The sequence below is a fragment of the Bos grunniens genome, chromosome 22, assembly GCF_055505025.1.
Source record: "Bos grunniens cultivar Pamir isolate PY7600 chromosome 22, Bosgru_T2T1.0, whole genome shotgun sequence".
Taxonomy (NCBI): domain Eukaryota; kingdom Metazoa; phylum Chordata; class Mammalia; order Artiodactyla; family Bovidae; genus Bos; species Bos grunniens.
Window position 1 is genome coordinate 55,613,631 of NC_141186.1, and position 19,841 is coordinate 55,633,471.

Here is a 19,841-nt window from a genome sequence, read left to right on the forward strand (position 1 = left end):
CCTAACCCCTCTGGACCACGTACTAGGAACTTCTCCAGCCCAGGCTATGAACACATCCTTCTGGAAGAGGGTGAGGAGGTCTTGGGCTTTGGGGGAAGACCCAGGGACAAACCCCAGATGCCTATTTCCTAGTTAGGTGCCTGAGGCAGGGGGTGTTGGTACTCCACCCGGAGCCCTTGGATCCTTGGCAGCGTCTGGGAAACCCGCCTCCAATCGGGCTGTGCTTTTGCCTCCAAAGGCTTGCACCTGCGACCCTCCTCTGGAGGCTGCTGTTGGGCTGTCAGCCATTTGTCCACAAATGCAGAAACCTAGACACGCCTGGGGATGTCCACCTCCCACCCGCATCCCTGAGGCCCTTGACCAAAGGCTCTTGGGTGTTCAGGGGCCGAGTCTCTCTCTCGCTTGCCTCACCAGGGCCAAGCCTGGGGATGATTCATACTGCAGGGAGGGCGGGACTCTGCCTGTGATGCCTGCCTTCTCTGCTCGGTCTGCTCCTGCCCCCTCTCCACCCTCTCCTTGGAGTACTTCCTTCATACATCTCCCATCTCCGGGTCTGCTTCTGCAGAGCATGAATCAGGACAGTGACTTGGGCAGGTCACTGCGCATTTCGGAGCCTCGGTTTTCTCATCCGTGACTTGGGGTTAGACATGTATATTTATTAGACTTGTTGGCCCTATTAGATAAAATAGTATATAAGGTGCCTGGTGTGGGACAAGTAGTGAACTCACAGGTCTTGTTACTGATCCCTCTTTTCAGAAAGTCAGCCTGGGTCGCTGGCCTGGGAATGGGAGGCCTGAGTCTTGTTCTAAAGTTAGCTGATTATCCTTTAGTAAGTCTGTCTCTCTAGGCCTCAGACTTTTTCTTTCTTTTTTAACAGCTTTATTAAGATGCAATGTACATAGTATGTAGTCCACTTATTTAAAATGCACAATTCAGGGGTTTCCAATATGTTCACAGAGATATACTACCCTTCACAACAATCTAATTGTAGAACATTTTCATCACCCCAGAAAGAAACCCCTACCCATTCAGTCACTCTCCTTTTCCTTCCGCCCCTCCTCAAACCCATGGCAACCACTAATCCACTTTCTGTGTCTGTAGATCTCCCTGCTCTGGACATTGCATGGAAGTGCAAGTCATATAATGTGTGGTCTTTGTGGGTCGCTGTCTTTGACTCAGTATAATATTTGCGAGGTTCATCCACGTTGCGTTGCGTGTCAGCCCTTCATTCCTTTTCACGGCTGAATAATAGTCCGTTGTATGGATGTGCTGCACTTTGTCCATCCATCTGTTGATGGACGTTGATGTTTCCATTTTCTGGGCTATTGTTTATAGTGCTGCTGTGAACAGATTTTTGTATGGAAAAAGGGTTTTATTGGTCTCAGGCATATATGTATATATTTAGGACTATTATACGGTGTTATACAGTAACTGTATCTTTAACTTTTCGAGGCATTGCCTGTTTTCCAAAGAGGCTGCACCATTTTACAATCTCATCAGCGTGTTTGAAGGTTTCCGTTTTTCCATATCTTTGACAGCACCTGTTATTGTGTGTTTCATTGTCTCCATCCTGGTGTGGGTAAAATGATGTCTCACTGTGGTTTTATGTGCTTTTCCCTGATAGCTAATGATGTTCAGCATTTTTTCATAGGTTCTATGGAGAAATGCCCGTTCAGGGTCTTTGCTCATTTTATAGTCGGGTTATGTGTATTATTACTGTTGATTTGTGTGAGTTCTTTCTATTTTCTGGATATTAGTCCCTTACCAGCTACCTGAGGCCTCAGTTCTCTTGTTTGTGACTTGCTTTGTTTCTCAGATTAAAAACAATATATGTAAGGTTCCTGAGATACCCTGGGTAGCTGTTGCTGTCCAGTCACTAAGTCGAGTCGGACTCTCTGCGACCCCATGACTTGCAGCGCTCCAGGCTTCCCTGTCCTCCATGGTTAGCTGTTTGCTCAAAGTAGCTGTTAGCTGTTGTCATTAATAGAACATTCTTTTAATTCCCAGCATCAGATAAACCTCCAGACATCATCTGATCTGATCTTCTGCTCCATCTACCCATTTCGCAGATGAAGTGACTCAGGTTGGAGGGAGGAAGTTACTTCCTGCTGTTGGCTTCAGAAATGGCTTAAAGCAGATCTGGGATGGAGCCCAGATCTTGTGGGCAGGTCACCTCCTCTCCTTGAACCTCAGTGGTTTCATCTGCAAAATGGAGATGACGGAGGGGTGCAGCTAGCTGGCACTGAGCATCTCACATGGGCAAGCACTGTCTGAGAAGTGTCATCTTGCTCAGTCCTCCCATCGCCACCAAGTCCTACATGTCTCTACCTGCCCATTTCACAGATGTGGAAACTGATGCTCAGAGAAGTAAAGCCCCTTAACCCGAGGGCTTGTGTCTGGAAAGTGACAGCACCAGATTCAATCCCGGGAGTGTCCAACTCCAATGCCCCTCCTAGCTTTTGCTGTGCCTCCTGGGAACGTCTTTCCCCTTTTTCTTCCTTTTCTGATATTCATTGTGGTTATATCGTACACTCTCGAATGACCGTAGAGGAATCCTGAGGGGAAAGAAAATCCTTTGATCACTTCTTAGATCTCCTGATCTGATACTTTCAAATGCAGTCCAGGCTCAGCTGAGAACCACCTTCTTAGAGTGATGGCCTGGGGAGGCCCAAAGTTAAACCATCTCCAAGGCCACCCCCAGCGTAGATTGTGCTGAGTTTGGGGGCAAAGATCCCTTGGGCAAATCTGCCTCCTCAGTGGGGGTGGAGGTGGGGTCCTTGCGGCAGGGGCTGTATCTCTTTCACTGCTGTGTCCCCAGTGCCCAGCACAGGAAACCATCAGAGCTGGTTCTCAGTCAGCACTTGGTGAATGATAGCAGTTGATCATTGGAAAAGACTCTGATGCTGGGAAAGACTGAAGGCAAAAGGAGAAGAGGAAGGCAGAGGATGAGATGGTTAGAGAGCATCACCGATTCAATGGACATGAATCTGAGCAAACTCCAGGAGATAGTGAGGACAGAGGAGCCTGGTGTGCTGCAGTCCATTGAGTCGCAAAGAGTCGAACACCATTTAGCGACTGAACAACAACGGTTGGTCAGAGAAGATGCCTTGAGCTTAAGTCTTAACCGTAGATAGCCCCTGACTTTCCAACTGGCACGTTAATATAATGGAAACAAATAGTTACATAAATGTTACTATATCTGATGGGTAGTCTTCTAAGTCCTTTATATATATTAACTCAGTTAATCCTCACACAGCCCACAAGATAGATATTGCGCTTGTCCCCGTATTACAGATGAAGAAGCTGAAGCACAGAGCGGTTAAGTCACTTGTCTGAATGGCACAACTCAGAAGCAGTAGAAGCAGAATCTGAACACACGTGCTCTGTCCGCTTGCTCTTTACCGCTGCAGGTCTCGCTCCCTTGCTTAAGGACCGCCAGTGAAGCCCAGCTTGCACCCTGTCCCTCCTTCCCTCCCTCCTGTGTGTCTTGAAAGGAGACCCCCTTTCTCCCAGGCAGGCACAGAAGTTCCCAGAGCTCACAGCCTCTCCCACAGTGCCGGGCACTGTCAGTGGGAGGGCAGGAAGCGCTTCCCTCACGGCCCCAGATAATGATTTCCGAGCGCGAGGCAGAGCACCAGCCTCATTGTGACAGGCTAACTGGGTGTGAGCTTTGTCCCTGGGGCTTCTGGCTTTATTTTCCCATTGCATTTAGAGTTTTTCTTAAGATGAACCATGTTCATAAAAGGAAGGAAAACAAAAAGCTGTCAGTAACTGCCCATTGGATGGCAGGTCCCAAACAGAACATCCCCAGATTAAAAAATTAGGCTGTGAAAACATTCAAGTGCTGGTAGGGCTGCAGTTTGGTTTCAGACGGTCTGACACAAGGCCTCGCAGAGGGTATTTCTAACAAGCTTCCCTGGAAATTCTTAAGTTTACCAGAGAGGACAGAAGCCTGGAGCATAACACCGGAGCCCAGGAACCTGCATTTCAGATTCAGCCCAGGAACGTCCTTTTCATCTTTGACAATGAACATGTCATTCAAGTTCTGTCCTCCAAGTTGCCTCCTCTAGGAAGCCTGCCCTGATTCAAAGTAGCTAATCACTCCTTCCCTTTCTATGTCCATTAGACTTGATATCATAGAATAGTTATTGTATTTGTTCCTTTTGAACAAGAAATGTTTCTACTCTGTCTCTGTGCGTGTGTGCTAAGTCGCTTCAGTTGTGTCTGACTCTTTGCGGCCCTATGGAGTGTAACCGACCAGGCTTCTCTGTCCACGGGATTCTCCAGGCATGAATACTGGAGTGGGTGGCCATTGCCTCCTCCAGGAGATCTTACTGACCCAGGGATCGAACCCAGGTCTCCTGCATTGCAGGCGGATTCTTTCCCACTGAGCCACCTAGGAAGCCCCTGCCGCTGTACACCCAGCACCTATTCCATTGCCAAATATAGGGCTGACGCTCCGTGAATGTTTGCTGAACAAGCAGATGACTGAACAGACAGTCCACTTCAGCTGTCCAGAGCTCCTCGTGGTCAGGCTTTTAGGCTGAAAAGACAAACTTCTAACTTTGCCACCTGCTGTTGTTTTGACTTTGGGCCGTTCATGCGTCCCATCTGAATCTCAGTTTGCTCATCTGGAAAATGGGAATGATATTGATCCCTCCCCCGCGGAGGAGCTCATATGATGTAGGCAAGCAGTGTGACGGTCTTTGTGAAGCTGAGGTGCAGTGCTGGTGGTGCAGAGTGGGGGCAGACGGCCTGGGGGCTGTGCCGTTCCTGCTCTGGAAGGTGGGTGTTCTGAGAGGCATTGCTCACAGGACTTCTGGGCTCCAGGCCTGGCCTCCCCTGGGCTCATAGCATTGGGTGAGGGCAGATAGAAGTTCCAAAGCGAAGCAAACAGATGGCGCCTCCAGGGAACGGCACCCGCTGGGTCTTGGGTGTCGTGTGGAAGGCTCAACCTCCAACCACATTCCCGGTATTCCCGCACTGCCTAGCTTCCCTGCCCTTGCTGCCCACCTTGTAGGGCTCCTCGTGGGCCCCAGGTCCCATGCCAAGCAGGATGGGGCCCTCCCTGGGGCTATGCTACACCCTTTACAGCTCAGCAGTTCTGAGGTCAGAGCCAATTCCACCCTCTCCTCTTCAGACGACCTGGCCTAGTGAGTCCTGTGTCCTTGATGTCTGGGTGGACAGACCTTTAGGCTGACTCACTGGTTGTTAGAATGCCGCACAACTGGTAAATCTCTGCCGTGGGCAGTGTCCTCCGTCATCTTGGCTCTCACCGTGGCTCCTTTGCAGGCGTCAGACGATTGCATCCTTGAGACATAAGTGTCATTATTCTCATTACCATTTTGGTGACGGGAAGCTGAGGCATCACGAGGGGAGCTGACTTACCCCAGGGCACACCACTTCTCTCTTGAGAAAACTGGAGTCCAGTTTGGAGACTGCGGATACCAGTCAGTGCCTCTGAATGAAGGAGTGGGGAGGGAAAGGCTGTGTGTTAGGCTTCTTTATCTCCCTGCTTTGGAGGATCAGGATCTGGGGCCTCTCTGACCCCTCATCCCCACCGCAGAGTTAGAAGACCACCCAGGTATGGGAGAGAAAGAAGCGCAGGTGAGGAGACCTGGTTTGGGCTTTACCTGCACCACTAGGGTGCTTTGGTTTGATGTGATAGTGTGTGAAAGTGGCTCCAGAATAAACAGGCAGACAGATACACAGAAAAGAGGAGAGGCCAGAAATAGACTCAAATACATATGGGGATTTGGTATATATTATAAGGTGACTTTGAAAATCCCTGGAGAAAAGATGTTCAGTTGCTGAGTTGTGTCCGACTGTTAAAGACCCTATGTTCTGCAGCACACCAGGCTTCCCTGTCCTTCAGTATCTCCTGGAGTTTGCTCAAACTCATGTCCACTGAGTTGGTGATGCTATCTAACCATCTCATCCTGTTCTCCCACTTCTCCTGCCCTTAATCTTTCCCACCATCAGGGTCTTCTCCAATGAGTCAGCTCTTCACATCAGGTGGCCAAAGTATTGGAGCTTCAGCTTCAGCATCAGTCCTTCCAATGAATATTCAGAGTTGATTTCCTTTAGAATTGACTGGTATGATCTTCTTGCTGACTAAGGGACTCTCAAGAGCCTTCTCCAGGACTGCAGTTCTACAGCACCAATTCTTCAACACAGCCTTCTTTCTGGTCCAACTCTCATATCCATACATGACTACTGGAAAAACCATTGCTGGGACTATATGGACCTTTGTTGGCAAAGTGATGTCTCTGCTTTTTAATGCACTGTCTAGGGTGGTCATAGCTTTTTTTCCCAAGGAACAAGTGTCTTTTAATTTCATGACTGTAGTTACCATCTGCAGTGATTTTGGAGCCCAGGAAAATAAAATCTGTTAGTTTTTCCACTTTTCCCCCATCTATTGCCATGAAGTGATGGGATTGGATGCCATGATCTTAGTTATTTGAATGTTGAGTTTTAAGCCAGCCTTTCACTCTCCTTTTTCACCCTCATCAAGAGGCTCTTTAGTTCCTCTTTGCTTTCTGTCAGTAGAGGAGTATAACCTGCAGGTCTGAGGCTGTTGATATTTCTCCTGGCAATCTTGATTCCAGTTTGAGTCATCCAGCCCAGAATTTCGTATGATGTACTCAGCATAGTAGTTAAATAAGCAAGATGACAAAACATAGCCTTGATATACTCCTTTCCCAATTTTGAACCAGTTCCTTGTTTCATGTCTGGTTGGTTCTGACTGTTCCTTCTTGACCTGCATACAGGTTTCACAGGAGATAGGTAAGGTGGTCTTTATTCCCATCTCTTTAAGCATTTTCCACAGTTTGTTGTTAGCCACACAATCAAAGGTTTTCACATAGTCAGTGAAGCAGAAGTAGATGTTTTTCTGGAATTCCTTGCTTTCTCCATGATCCAATGGATGTTGGTAATTTGATCTCTGGTTCCTCTGCTTTTTTTATATCCAGCGTGTACATCTGAAAGTTCTTGGTTCATATACTGCTGAAGCCTAGCTTGAAGGATTTTCAGTGTTACCTTGCTAGCATGTAAAATGAGTGCAATTGTACTATAGTTTAAACATTCTTTGGCATTTCTCTTCTTTGGAATTGGAATGAAACCTGACCTTTTCCAGTCCTGTGGCCACTGCTGAGTTTTCCAAATTTGCTGGCATATTGAGTGCAGCCCTTTCACAGCATCACCTTCCAGGATTTGAAATAGCTCAACTGGAATTCCATCACCTCCACTAGCTTTGTTCGTAGTGATGCTTCCTAAGGCCCACTTTAGTTCACACTCCAGGATGTCTGGCTCTAGGTGATTGACAATACCATCATGGTTATCTGGGTCATTAAGGCCTCTTCTGAAAACCACTTCACCTTCTTGCATTTCTTTTTCTTTAGGATGATTTTGGTCACTTCCTCCTGTACAATGTTACGAACCTCCATCCTTAGTTCTTCAGGCTCTCCCTCTACCAGATCTATTCCCTTGAATTTATTTATCACTTCCACTGTATAATCATAAGAGGTTTGATTTAGGTCATACCTGAATGGCTTAGTGGTTTTCCCTACTTTCTTCAAGTTAAGCCTGAATTTTGCAATAAAGAATTCATGATCTGAGCCACAGTCAGCTCCCAGTTTTGTTTTTTCTGACTATATAGAGCCTCTCCATCTTTGGCTGCAAAGAATACAATAGGCCTGATTTCGATATTGGCCATTTGGTGGTGTCCGTGTGTAGATTCGTCTCCTGTGCTATTGAAAGAGGATGTTTGCCATGACCAGTGTGTTCTCCTGACAAAACTCTTTTAGCCTTTGCCCTGCTTCAGTTTGTACTCCAAGGCCAAACTTGCCTATTACTCCAGGTATCTCTTGACTCTACTTTTGCATTCCAGTCCCCTATGATGAAAGGACATCTTTTTTTTTTTTTGGTGTTAGTTCTAGAAGGTAAATCTTCATAGAACCAGTCAACTTCAGCTTCTTCAGCATTAGTGGTTGGGACATTGACTAGGATTAGTGTGATACTGAACGGTTTACCTTGGAAATGAACCGAGGTCATTCTGTCGTTTTTGAGATTGCACCCAAGTACTGCATTTCAGACTCTTTTGTTGACTGTGAGGGCTACTCCATTTCTTTTAAGGAATTCTTGCCCACAGTAGTAGATAGAATGGTCATCTGAATTAAATTTGTCTATTCCCGTCTATTTTAGTCCACTGATCCTAAACCATCATTGTTCACTCTTGCCATTTCCTGCTTGACCATGTCCAGTTTACTTCGATTTATCAACCTAAAAAAGTTCCTATCCAATGTTGTTCTTTACAGCATCAGGCTTTGCTTTCACCACCAGACACATCCACAACTCAGCATCATTTCCACTTTGGTCCAGCTCTCTTTCTGGAGCTATTTCTCCATTCTTCCCCAGTAGCATATTGGATACTTACCTTTCTGGAGGGTTCATCTTCCAGTGTCACATCTTTTTGCCTTTTTCTTACTGTTCATGGGATTCTCGAGACAAGAATATTGGAGTGGTTTGCAGTTCCCTTCTCTGGTGGACTACATTTTGTCAGAACTCTCCACCATGACCTGTCCATCCTGGGTGGCCCTGCATGGCATGGCTCATAGCTTCATGGAGTTACGCAAGCCCGTTAGCCACAACAGGGCTGTAATACATGTGATCATTTTGGTTAGCTCTCTGTGATTGTGATTTTGTTCTGGAGGCTTTTGAATAGTAGTTCTTCTTCTTCTGTCTGCCCTCTGATGGATGAGTTTAAGAGTCTTGTGCAAGCTTCCTGATGGGAGGGACTGGCTGTGGGGAACGCTGGGTTTGCTCTGGTGGGCAGAGCCATGTTCAGTAAATCTTTAATTGTCTGACGATGGGTGGGGCTCTGCTCCTTCCCTATTAGTTGTTTGGCCTGAGGCCACCTGGTCCTGGTGTCTACAGGCTCTCAGTTCAGTTCAGTTCAGTTGCTCAGTCCGACTCTGCGACCCCATGAATCGCGCACACTAGGCCTCCTTGTCCATCACCATCTCCTGGAGTTCACTCAAACTCATGTCCATCAAGTCGGTGATGCCATCCAGCCATCTCATCCTCTGTTGTCCCCTTCTCCTCCTGCCCCCAATCCCTCCCAGCATCAGAGTCTTTTCCAATGAGTCAACGCTTCGCATAAGGTAGCCAAAGTACTGGAGTTTCAGCTTTAGCATCATTCCTTCCAAGGAACACCCAGGGCTGATCTCCTTTAGAATGGACTGGTTGGATCTCCTTGCAGTCCAAGGGACTCTCAAGAGTCTTCTCCAACACCACAGTTCAAAAGCATCAATTCTTCGGTGCTCAGCTTTCTTCACAGTCCAACTCTCACATCTATACATGACCACTGGAAAAACCATAGCCTTGACTAGATGGACCTTTGTTGGCAAAGTAATGTCTCTGCTTTTGAATATGCTATGTAGGTTGGTCATAACTTTTCTTCCAAGGAGTAAGCATCTTTTAATTTCATGGCTGCAGTCACCATCTGCAGTGATTTTGGAGCCCAAAAAATAAAGTCTGACACTGTTTCCCCATCTATTTCCCATGAAGTGATGGGACCAGATGCCATGATCTTCATTTTCTGAATGTTGAGCTTTAAGCCAACTTTTTCACTCTCCTCTTTCACTTTCATCAAGAGGCTTTTTAGTTCCTCTTCACTTTCTGCCAGAGAAGGCAATGGCACCCCACTCCAGTACTCTTGCCTGGAAAATCCCATGGACGGAGGAGCCTGGTAGGCTGTAGTCCATGGGGTCGCTAAGAGTCCGACACGACTGAGCGACTTCACTTTGACTTTTCACTTTCATGCATTGGAGAAGGAAATGGCAACCCACTCCAGTATTCTTGCCTGGAGAATCCCAGGGATGGGGGAGCCCGGTGGGCTGCCGTCTGTGGGGTTGCACAGAGTCAGACACGACTGAAGCGACTTGGCAGCAGCAGCAGCACTTTCTGCCATAAGGGTGGTGTCATCTGCGTATCTGAGGTTATTGATATTTCTCCCGGCAATCTTGATTCCAGCTTGTGCTTCTTCCAGCCCAGTGTTTCTCATGATGTACTCTGCATAGAAGTTAAATAAGCAGGGTGACAATATACAGCCTTGACATATTCCTTTTCCTATTTGGAACCGGTCTGTTGTTCCATGTCCAGTTCTAGCTGTTGCTTCCTGACCTGCATATAGGTTTCTCAAGAGCAGGTCAGGTGGTCTGGTATTCCCATCTCTTTCAGAGTTTTCCACAGTTTATTGTGATCCACACAGTCAAAGGCTTTGGCATAGTCAATGAAGCAGAAGTAGATGTTTTTCTGGAACTCGCTTGCTTTTTCGATGATCCAACAGATGTTGGCAATTTGATCTCTGGTTCCTCTGCCTTTTCTAAAACCAGCTTGAACATCTGGAAGTTCACAGTTCATGTATTGCTGAAGCCTGGCTTGGAGAATTTTGAGCATTACTTTACTAGGGTGTGAGATGAGTGCAATTGTGCAGTTTTTTGAGCATTCTTTGTCATTGCCTTTATTTGGGATTGGAGTGAAAACTGACCTTTTCCAGTCCTGTGGCCACTGCTGAGTTTTGGTAGGGCTAGTCAGTTCAGTTCAGTCACTCAGTCGTGTTGGACTCTTTGCGACCCCATGGACCACAGCACGCCCAGCCTCCCTGTCCATCACCAACTCCTGGAGTTTACCCAAACTCATGTCCATTGAGTCGGTGATGCCATCCAGCCTAATGGTGACCTCCAAAAGGACTTATATCAAAGGTGCCTCCCAGGATGGCTGCTGCCAGTGCTCCTGTCCCACAGCAGGCCGCTGCTGACCCATGCCTCTGCAGGAGACCCTCAAACACTCACAGTCAGGTCTGGCTCAGTCTCCTGTGGGAGTCACTGCTCCTTTCCCAAGTGTCATGATGTGCACAAGTTTTGTTTGTACCCCCCAAGAGTCTCTGTTTCCCCCAGTCCTATGCAAGTTCTGTAAGCAAATATTCATTGGCCTTCAAAGTCCAGTTCCCTTGAGATTCCCCGGTCTCTGGGGGTTCCCAGGGTCTCTGGCGCTGTTATATAATTGAATTGGCTCCACTTGGTCAGGCCACTTGCCACCCATCAGCACAACCGCTGGGCTGGGGTAAAAAGATAAATTACTCAATAAATGGTATTGGAACAATTGAAGAAACACTTGGAAAATATTAACTTGGACTGCAGCTTGCTCCTTTTACCAGAATTAATTCCAGATGACTCAGCGTGTAATTTCTTAAAGCTTAAATACAACTACTTGAAGAAATAAGAGATTTTGAAAATAATCCCAAGGTACAGAAGGTCTTCCTAGGTATAATGCATAATTTAAAATGTACCAAAATTTTTGATACATTCTAATACCTAAAAATTTTACATGTCTTCATCACAATACGATTAGCTAAAAAAGACAAATGAGGTATTTGGGAAAAATAATGACAAGCATAAATCCTAGGAAGCAGCTAATGTTCTTAATATATAGAGAGCCCCTACCAATCAATAATAATAATAATAAATCCAACCTCATAAGGAAGAATGGTCAAAGAAAGTGAAAAGGAACTACAAATGGTGTTTAACCCTGTGAAATGATGCTCAACTTCCCTTATTATAAGTGTAAACTAAACTGCAATAAGATACCATTATAACATATTAGATTGGCAAAAATTTTTAAGTTAGACAAGATACCCTGTTGTCAAGGTTGTACAGAATTAGATACCCTCATAAATTGTGAATGTTGTACAAATACTTATAGCCTTCAGGGAGATTACTTTGGATCTTCAAAAAAAAATTTTTAATGCACAAATCCTTTGGCCCAGCAATTTTGCTTCCAGAAATCCATCCTACAGATGAACTTGTGCATATGTGAACCAATGATCGTCTGAGGAGAGTCAGAAGTGACAGAAGCTTGGAAAAAGCGAAAGTGAAAATATTAGTTGCTTAGTCATGTCTAACTCTTTATGACCCCATGGACTGTAGCCAGAAGGCTCCTCTGTCCATAGAATTCTCCAGGCAAGAATACTGGAGTAGGTAGCCATTCCCTTCTCCGGGGGATCTTCTCAACCCAGGGATCAAACCTGGGTCTCTTGCATTGCAGGCAGATTCTTTACCATTTGAACTGCCAGGGAAGCCCAACAGAAGCTTGGAAAGATCCGTAAATATCCACCTCTAGGGCACTGGCTAAATAAACGGTCATCTCTCCATATATGGCTTACTATGCATCTATGGGAAACAATGAAGCCAGCCTGTATAAACTGATAATAGAATGCTTTCCCAGAAGCAATTTTTTCAAAAGAAAGAAAGGAAAGGGTGGGTAAGAGACAACAAAAGAAAGAAAGGAAGGAAGGAGGAGGCCAAGAGCATGCAAGGCATTTGCCTGAGTGCACTTAGCCTGGCCCTGCAAGGGCACCCAAGGAAGGAGTGACAGATGCTTCTGGGAATAAGTTCTGAGTGGCTGGCGGGACAGGGCTTGGTCTTTACTCTATTTTCTTTAGTATCATTTTTTTTCTAACCCTGTGCATAAATCTATTTATTGCATGTCCAAATAAATAATAAACCAAGCAACACAGAAACATTTGCCACATAAGATGGGCTTAATATAACCCTTCCCTTCCCCCTTACTGCACCTGAGTCTCCTCTTCTGCTAAAGTGGAACCCTGAGTCCCAGTACTGCTGCCTCTCTGGGCCATTGTGAAGATCAGCACAGCCATCCAAAGGGAACCTGCTTGGAAGGTGTCCTGTGCTCGAGCAGCAGTAGTAATAGTAATGATGTTGTTGTTATTTAAGGTTTCTCTGGGCGTCCCACAGATCCGGTCTGCTTCTCCTGATGACTGAAATTCTTCCTCTCTGTGCTTCCATTTTGTTATCTGTCAAATGTGCCTGTCTGGGTCTCACATGGGTGATTCCTAATCCTGGAGGTCTGGAAGGCTTCCTCCTCTTTCTGACGGGAACAGTCTATTTCTTCCCTCCTCCTCCCCCACCGTTTACTGGAGGCCCCTCAGGTCTATGCAATTCCAGACCTCCCTTCTTCCCAAGCCTCAGAGGTGTGGAGTGGGGATGGAAGGGACCCAAAGACCCGGAATAGCCCGCCTTCAAGGTCATGACTGTGAGCCCTGCTTGCTCCCGATGGCAAACTGTCTTCTTCTCTGCTGACTGCAGTGCCAGCAGATTTATTTAAGTAAATCAAAAGTGTTTCGTCTCCTGTGACATAAATAAGGACGTTTTCAAAAGGAATACAGAGGGAAACCTAAGAAACTAGAAAGACACAGTTGGAAAGAGAACTGAAAATATGTCTTTCACGTATTGTTTCTCTTAACCACAAAACATTATGCAACAGAATTACGAAACATTTGAAACACAGAAGCAAAAAAAAAAAAAAAATGTCTTCAGAGATCCCAACCCTTAAACACAACTCCTGTTATAATTGGCATTTTTCTGTGGTTGTTAACATGGAACATGGTACACACTGACTTTTATAGCTGTTCTTTTTCGTTTAACATATGTCAGCACCGCGTTCCCACAATGCTAATGTTTTCTTTCCTAGACCCAAAGGAAACTATTCCATCAACTCCTTGTGCCTTTGTTGACTTAATATTTTCCTGTTGCTGGACATTTAGATTTCATCTTGTTTTTTACTATTATACAAATATATGACGCAAAGTTTTCCTGCATATAATATAGGAAATGGTTCTTTGAAAGAGCATTAGGACAACTCAGAAAATAAATACAAAAGGCCAGGAAACATTCTGGGGGGAAACAGCTCAAACTTCACTGGTAAAATTAGGATCACCATGAAATATCACTTAACTTCATCAAATTAACATTCAGTTTTTAAAATGACAGTATGCAATGTCATTAAGAATATAATGAAAGCATAAGTAATATAGCTTTTATGAAAAGCGATTAAGTATATATGAAAGGTATAGTTCAGGCCGAGGCAGAAAGAGGAAAGATGACCTCAACAGAGGTAGGTTACCTTTATTCAGGCAAGGATGGGCGACAGTCGGCCTAAGGACCAGGCTGAGCAAGGAGAGGGATCAGGGAGGCTCCATATTCATAGGGAGGTTTGTGCAAGCGATAAGGGAAACCTTCATCAGGCAGGATGTTTGGGTATTCTTTAGTTGAGATGGCATTTGTAGTTGGGCAGGGGGTGATAAGTCTTCTGGGCAGGTGTAGGGGGTGGAAGGTTTCCGGACAGGGGGTGATAAGTCCCAGATAGATGCAACAAGCCTGGAGCATCAGGGCGGGACCTAAAGTTCTGTTTTGTTTTCTCTAAAGTTAGATGATTCAGCAAGGGCCTTTGAGACTGTTGTTTTCTTTCCTAGGCCCAAAAGGCTCCTTCATTCTAGACCCTGAAATCATAAAAAAAATGGGGAAAAGGGCGCCGTATCTCTCTGGCTACTTCCTGCTGGATGGGGCGACGGTTTTGGGTCTGGCATGGAGGATCGTCCTAGGGCCCAGGGTCTCCTTTTTCTGAGCTTGGGCTGAGGCTCTCAAGAAGAAGAATGGTGTTGACCTGATCTCAAGAGATGGCCCGAATCCGTTCTTGGAGAAACCTTTGAAAGAGACTGAAGAGACAGGGTCCAAATAAGAGGAATAGAATGATAAGTACCAGCGGTCCCAGGAGGGAGCAACCAAGGGAACTGCTTTTGGGGGCTGTAAAGGTTTTGTAACTCTTTTCTGCGGTGTTCAATTCTGTCTCTAAGTTCTTAGACTCTGCCCTGGACTATGCCCGTTTCATTAATAAAACAGGGGCAGTCCTCTCCTAGGAAAAGGCAGGTCCCTCCCTTTTCTGCGGTGAGAAGGTCCAGGGCGCGCCTACTTTGTAGGGCCACAGAAGCTAATGAGTTCATTTGTCTTTGAATTGAAACGAAGGACTCCACGACCTGCTCCATGTCTTCATTAGCTTCTTGGGACAACTTGTAGAAGAAATGGGCAGAGATTGAGATGCCCCCAATCCCAGTGCCTAGGGCTGCTGCTATGCCAGTCCCAATCGGGGGGGGGGGCTGTGACAGCTCGTCTTTCCCTATGGGAAAGTTCCCCTTGGGGGTAGACTATTGGTTCTACCTCTTCTTCTTTGAGGATGTTAGGCCCGGGATCAGGAAGACCAAGATGCAAGGTCCAGGGGGTTCCAAGGGGAGACATGAATATGCATAGGTCCCGCGGAGAATGAAGATTCCCGGATTGGTGCAATTATTTGTGCTGTTCCAGAGAACCCAAGTGGAGCAGAAGGAGGGAGCGGAGTTTGTCAGACCAGTGTAGTTGGGACTAGAGTAGTTAATACAGGTTAGGTTTGAAGAGGCTGAGAGAAAGACATTGTCAGAGACTGGCCCAATGAGTTGTGTACTTTTTGTTGGGAAGGGGAGGTATAGTCGCCCTGTGACAGCCAGGTTGAAGGTAAAGGCATTGCTGTGTGCGGTGAGGGAGACAGTGACATGCATGCTCAACACTGGGGTGTGTGTCGTGTGTACTGGAAGAATTGGAAGGAAGAGTTGAGAAGGCGGGTAAGGTGTTGGTTGCTAGAGGGAGGTTTTAGGAGAGGCCGTAATTGGGAAAGGAGGTCTAGGCATTTATAAGGCTCAGGGCTTGCCTGTAACCCGGAAATTATGTTCTTTATGACTTGTTCTTGTTTCTTTTCCCAATTTTGATCTAGTCCCCCGCCCCCGTCTGAGTACCCCCAGTGGGTAATGGGATAGAAACATATGTTTCTTCCATTTGGCTTATGGCAGGTACTCACGAAACTCCCTCTCTGTTGTACTTTAACAGTGAGTAGGGATTTGGACTTCCTGCCCCCGAGGTTCATGGTGCATGGTTTTGGAGCTGTATTATAACATGAGGAATGTACATAGGAATAAATGTCAGAGCAGGGGTAGGGAGTAGCCAGAAGGCTGGGGAGTGCAGCAAGGATGAGGAACAGGGGAGTCATGGGCTGTTAGTTAGGCAGTGCGGAGGAAATAGCACCCTAGGAGTAGAACACAGCTAGCAACGTAGGCGATACCCACGGAAAGACAAAGGGTAGGTGGCCAGTCCTGAGGGAGACGGTTACTAGGCCTACAGCAAGGATTAAGATTAAGAGTGCTGTTAGAGAGACAGGGAGAGGCCAGTCAGGGCGGGGGGAAAGGCCCCAAGTTGGTGGTGGTTTGAATCTGAGGAGGAACAGTGTTCATTAGGATGTAGAATGACGTAGAGAATGAGAGTAAAGAAATCAGTTTCGTCTGGAGTTAGGTTGCAGAAGGTTCCCTGGAGCCACAGTTGAGACACCAGTGTAGTCAGGTCTTGGAGGAGGTTCCTGTTGGGGCGCTGGTCCAGAGGTCTGGTGGTAGTTGGGTCAGGAACAGCTGTAGGCTGAGGAGAGTCCAGGTCATTCAGTGTCCTCTTGGATGGTCGACAGAGGTTGTCGCCGGGTGGATTTTAAGGAGGTGGACCCTGAGAGGGAGACCTGATAGGGGTCAGTTAAGGAGGGCAGCGCAGGATCAGAGGTGACCCGTTTCAGGCGAGAGAGGTGTACCCAGGAGGTGACCTTCTCGAGTTTGCTGCAGTTGGGGTAAGGAGGATGATTTTGAATGGTCACTGCCACTTTGGGGTTAGGTCAGCCTGGGGATTATCAGACAGATAGACCATGTCCCCAGTTTGTAAAGGGGGCAGGGAGGCTTGGGGGCCAGGGGCAGGCAAGGTGTGGTTGACGTATTTCCAGAGGGCACTGCGGAGTTCTGCCAGCAGAGGGGACTGTAGGAAGCTTGGTATGGGAGGAGGTTCGGGGGGAGTCCAGGAGGGAGCAGGGGCCTTCCACACATCACCTCAAAGGGGCTCAGCCCCAGGGGCTTTCCGGGCAAAGCCTGTATTCTGAGGAGAACAATTGGCAGAAGTTTAGTCCAATCCAGATGTATTTCGAGGGTTAGTTTGGTAAGGGTTTCTTTGATTATTCTATTTATGCTTTTTACCTTTCTTGAGGACTGGGGACGGTATGGAATGTGAAATTTCCAGGGCATCTGTAAGAATTGGACAAGTTGTTGGGTGACCTTGGACATAAATTCCGGGCCATTATCAGACTGTACGGATGAAGGCAGGCCAAACCCGGGATAATTCCTGTGAGGAGGATTTGGGCCACGGTGTGGGCTCTTTTGTTTGTAGTGGGAAATGCTTCTACCCATCCCGAAAAGGTGTCCACAAGGACCAAGAGGTATCTGACTCTCCAGACCGGGGGCATATGAGTAAAGTCTATCTGCCAATCCTGTGTTGGGAGGCTGCCTCGCATTTGATGGGTTGGAAAGGATGTCGGTTTAAGGTTGGAATTGGGGTTAGTACGTTGACATGTTTGACAGGAGCAGGTAAGGTTATCTAAATATTGTTGGTCAGCATTGGATATGGGGAAGTGGTTATGGAGGAACTGTTGGAGTGTCTTGGATGAGGGATGAAAAAGTGAGTGTAGATCAGAGAGGATTTCTCTGGTGGTGGGAGGGTTGGATGGAGTCAGGGCTAAGATGACAGGGGACTGGAGGGAGGGATGGGAGAGGGCTATCTCCTTTTTTGTTGTAGGCGGATATGAGACTTCCCTTTTGATGTCCCCTACAGTGGAGGATGGCGGCTTTGTTTGGTAAGAGTGCTGCCTCTAGAAGTTTGTGCATCAGGTCTGAATTAATAATGGGGGATCCCTTTTGGGTTAGGAAACCTCTCTCTCTCCATATTAGGATGTTTGAGTGAAGTATGTTATAGGCATATTTGGAGTCTGTGTAGATGTTAACCCTTAGATTTTAGCCGAGTCAAAGCTCTGGTGAGAGCTATCAGTTCTGCCTGTTGGGAGGTGGTGTGAGGTGGCAGAGGTGAAGCTTCAATTATCTGGGTTCCGTGATTGTGACAAAGGTCCCCCTGGATGATGGCATATCCTGCCACAAAGGGTGGGGATTTTTGAGAGCTGCCACCAACGAACCAGTGTGGGGTGTCTGGGTCTCGGATGGGCCGATCTGTTAAATGTTGGAAGGGTTTTGGGTGAGATCTACTGTTAGGCTGCAGCTATGTACGAGGGAGTCTGTTGTAGAGGACGTGGGTAATAAGCTGGCGGGGTTAAGGGGAGAGCAGGGGGAGAATGAGAACTGAGGGTCAAGGAGAAAGGCATGTAGGACCTGTACCCTGGAAGGGGGAAGGGAGAGGAAAGCCCGATGTGATCGTAAGTCTTGGAAGGTGTGTGGAGAACAGACTGTTAAAGGCGCATGCCTATGGAGTTTATTTGTTTTGGGTATGAGGGCTGCAATAGCAGCCATGGCCTGTACACAGGGAGGCCACCCCTTGGTCACCATGTCAAGCTGTTTTGATAGATAGGCTATGGGAGCCCAGGTGTCTCCAGCCCGCTGACAGAGAAGTCCCAGGGCCTGTCCTTGGTTGGAATGTGCAAAGAGAAAGAATGGCCTGGTGTGATCTGCCAGGTGGAACCATCCCTTGGTTGGAATGGGCAAAGAGAAAGAATGGTCTGGTGTGATCCGGCAGGTGGAGAGTTGGCACTCGGAGGAGGCTCTGGGTGAGCTGGCAAAGAGGATTGGCCAGCGAGCAGGGGTTAAAGAGGGGCTCACCCAGACATCCCTTAGTTGCCTCATAGGGCGGCTTTACAATGAGGAAGAAGTTAGGGATCCAGATATGGAAAAAGTTTAGGAGGCCGAGGATAGACAGGAACTCCCTTTTTGTTTTTGGAAGTGGACAGTTAATCAAGACCTGGATTCTATCTGGGGGAATAGTTCTCTGTTGATGGGATATGGAGACCCCCAGGTAGGTGACATTTGTCTGTATTACTTGGGCCTTAGATTGGGATACCCGATAACCCCAGGATCCCAGGGCCCAAAGAAGTTTGGCAGGATGTTGGAGGCAGAGTTTTCGGGTTGGGCTACGAAGGAGGAGGTCATCTACGTATTGGAGGGGATGACTCGGGGCTAGGTCGAATGTCTGTAGGTCCTTTTGTAAAGCCTGTCCAAAAAAGTGGGGACTGTCTCTGAACCCCTAGGAGTGCCATCGGGCACTGAGGCATTATGAGGAATGAGTGTATATGGGTCAATTTTCCAAATTGACAGAGTAATGGAGGGCTGATTTTTGGCCTTAGGGGAACTCCAGAGACCCCTTGATTGTAAGTTCTGAGTCTTGAGTTGGGCCAGAGTAGGAAATTAAGAGAGAGAAAGTGGCTCCAGTGTCTACTATAAAAGAGGTCTTTTTTCCAGCCACTACCCCGTCTACCCTAAGTTCCGAGCTCATGTTTGGGACACGGCCCGGGGGGCTGGAACCTGGGCTCCATCATTGCAACAACTCTCGTAGGGTTGGGCTAGGGTTCTTCTTGGGAGAAGTGGGGATGTCCCCAGATGTGCCACGGCATCCCTGTGGACATTCCACTCTCCAGGTCTGGGCGGTGGGGACCTCCCCAGGGGTGCCAGGGCGTCCCTGGGGACAGTCCATCTTCCAGTGTCCCTACTGGCCACAGGTTGGGCATGCTTTTGTAGGGGACCGTGGGTTCAGGCATGCCTTTGCCCAGTGTCCTGACTGGTTGCATCGGAAGCATGGTCTGGGTTGGGAGGGAGGGTCTTAAGCCCCGTTCTGGGATGGCTTGGGCCAGGCTGATCTCTTCCCTTAATTGCTGCTGCCAAAAAGGCATATTTAGCTTTTCTCTCATGTTCTTTTTCTCTCTTAGCCTCCTCCTCCTTATTATTGAACACCTTGAAGGCTACTTCTAGAAGGTCTCTTTGGGGGGTCTCAGGGCCCTTTTCTAGTTGTCGAAGCTTGCGTCTGATGTCAGGGGCAGACTGGCTGATGAATTGAACGTGAAGGTAGAGTAATCCAGCGGGGTGGTGATATCTAGGT

The 19,841-nt window shown here is 47.2% G+C and overlaps 1 protein-coding gene and 1 pseudogene across 2 annotated transcripts in view; one reads left to right on the forward strand and one right to left on the reverse strand.

The window, feature by feature from the left end:
- HRH1 (histamine receptor H1) overlaps positions 1 to 19,841 on the forward strand; it is a 110,019-nt gene that overhangs the window by 26,507 nt on the left and 63,671 nt on the right. The window lies entirely within an intron of this gene.
- Positions 14,366 to 15,448, reverse strand: LOC147348667 (syncytin-1-like; annotated as a pseudogene).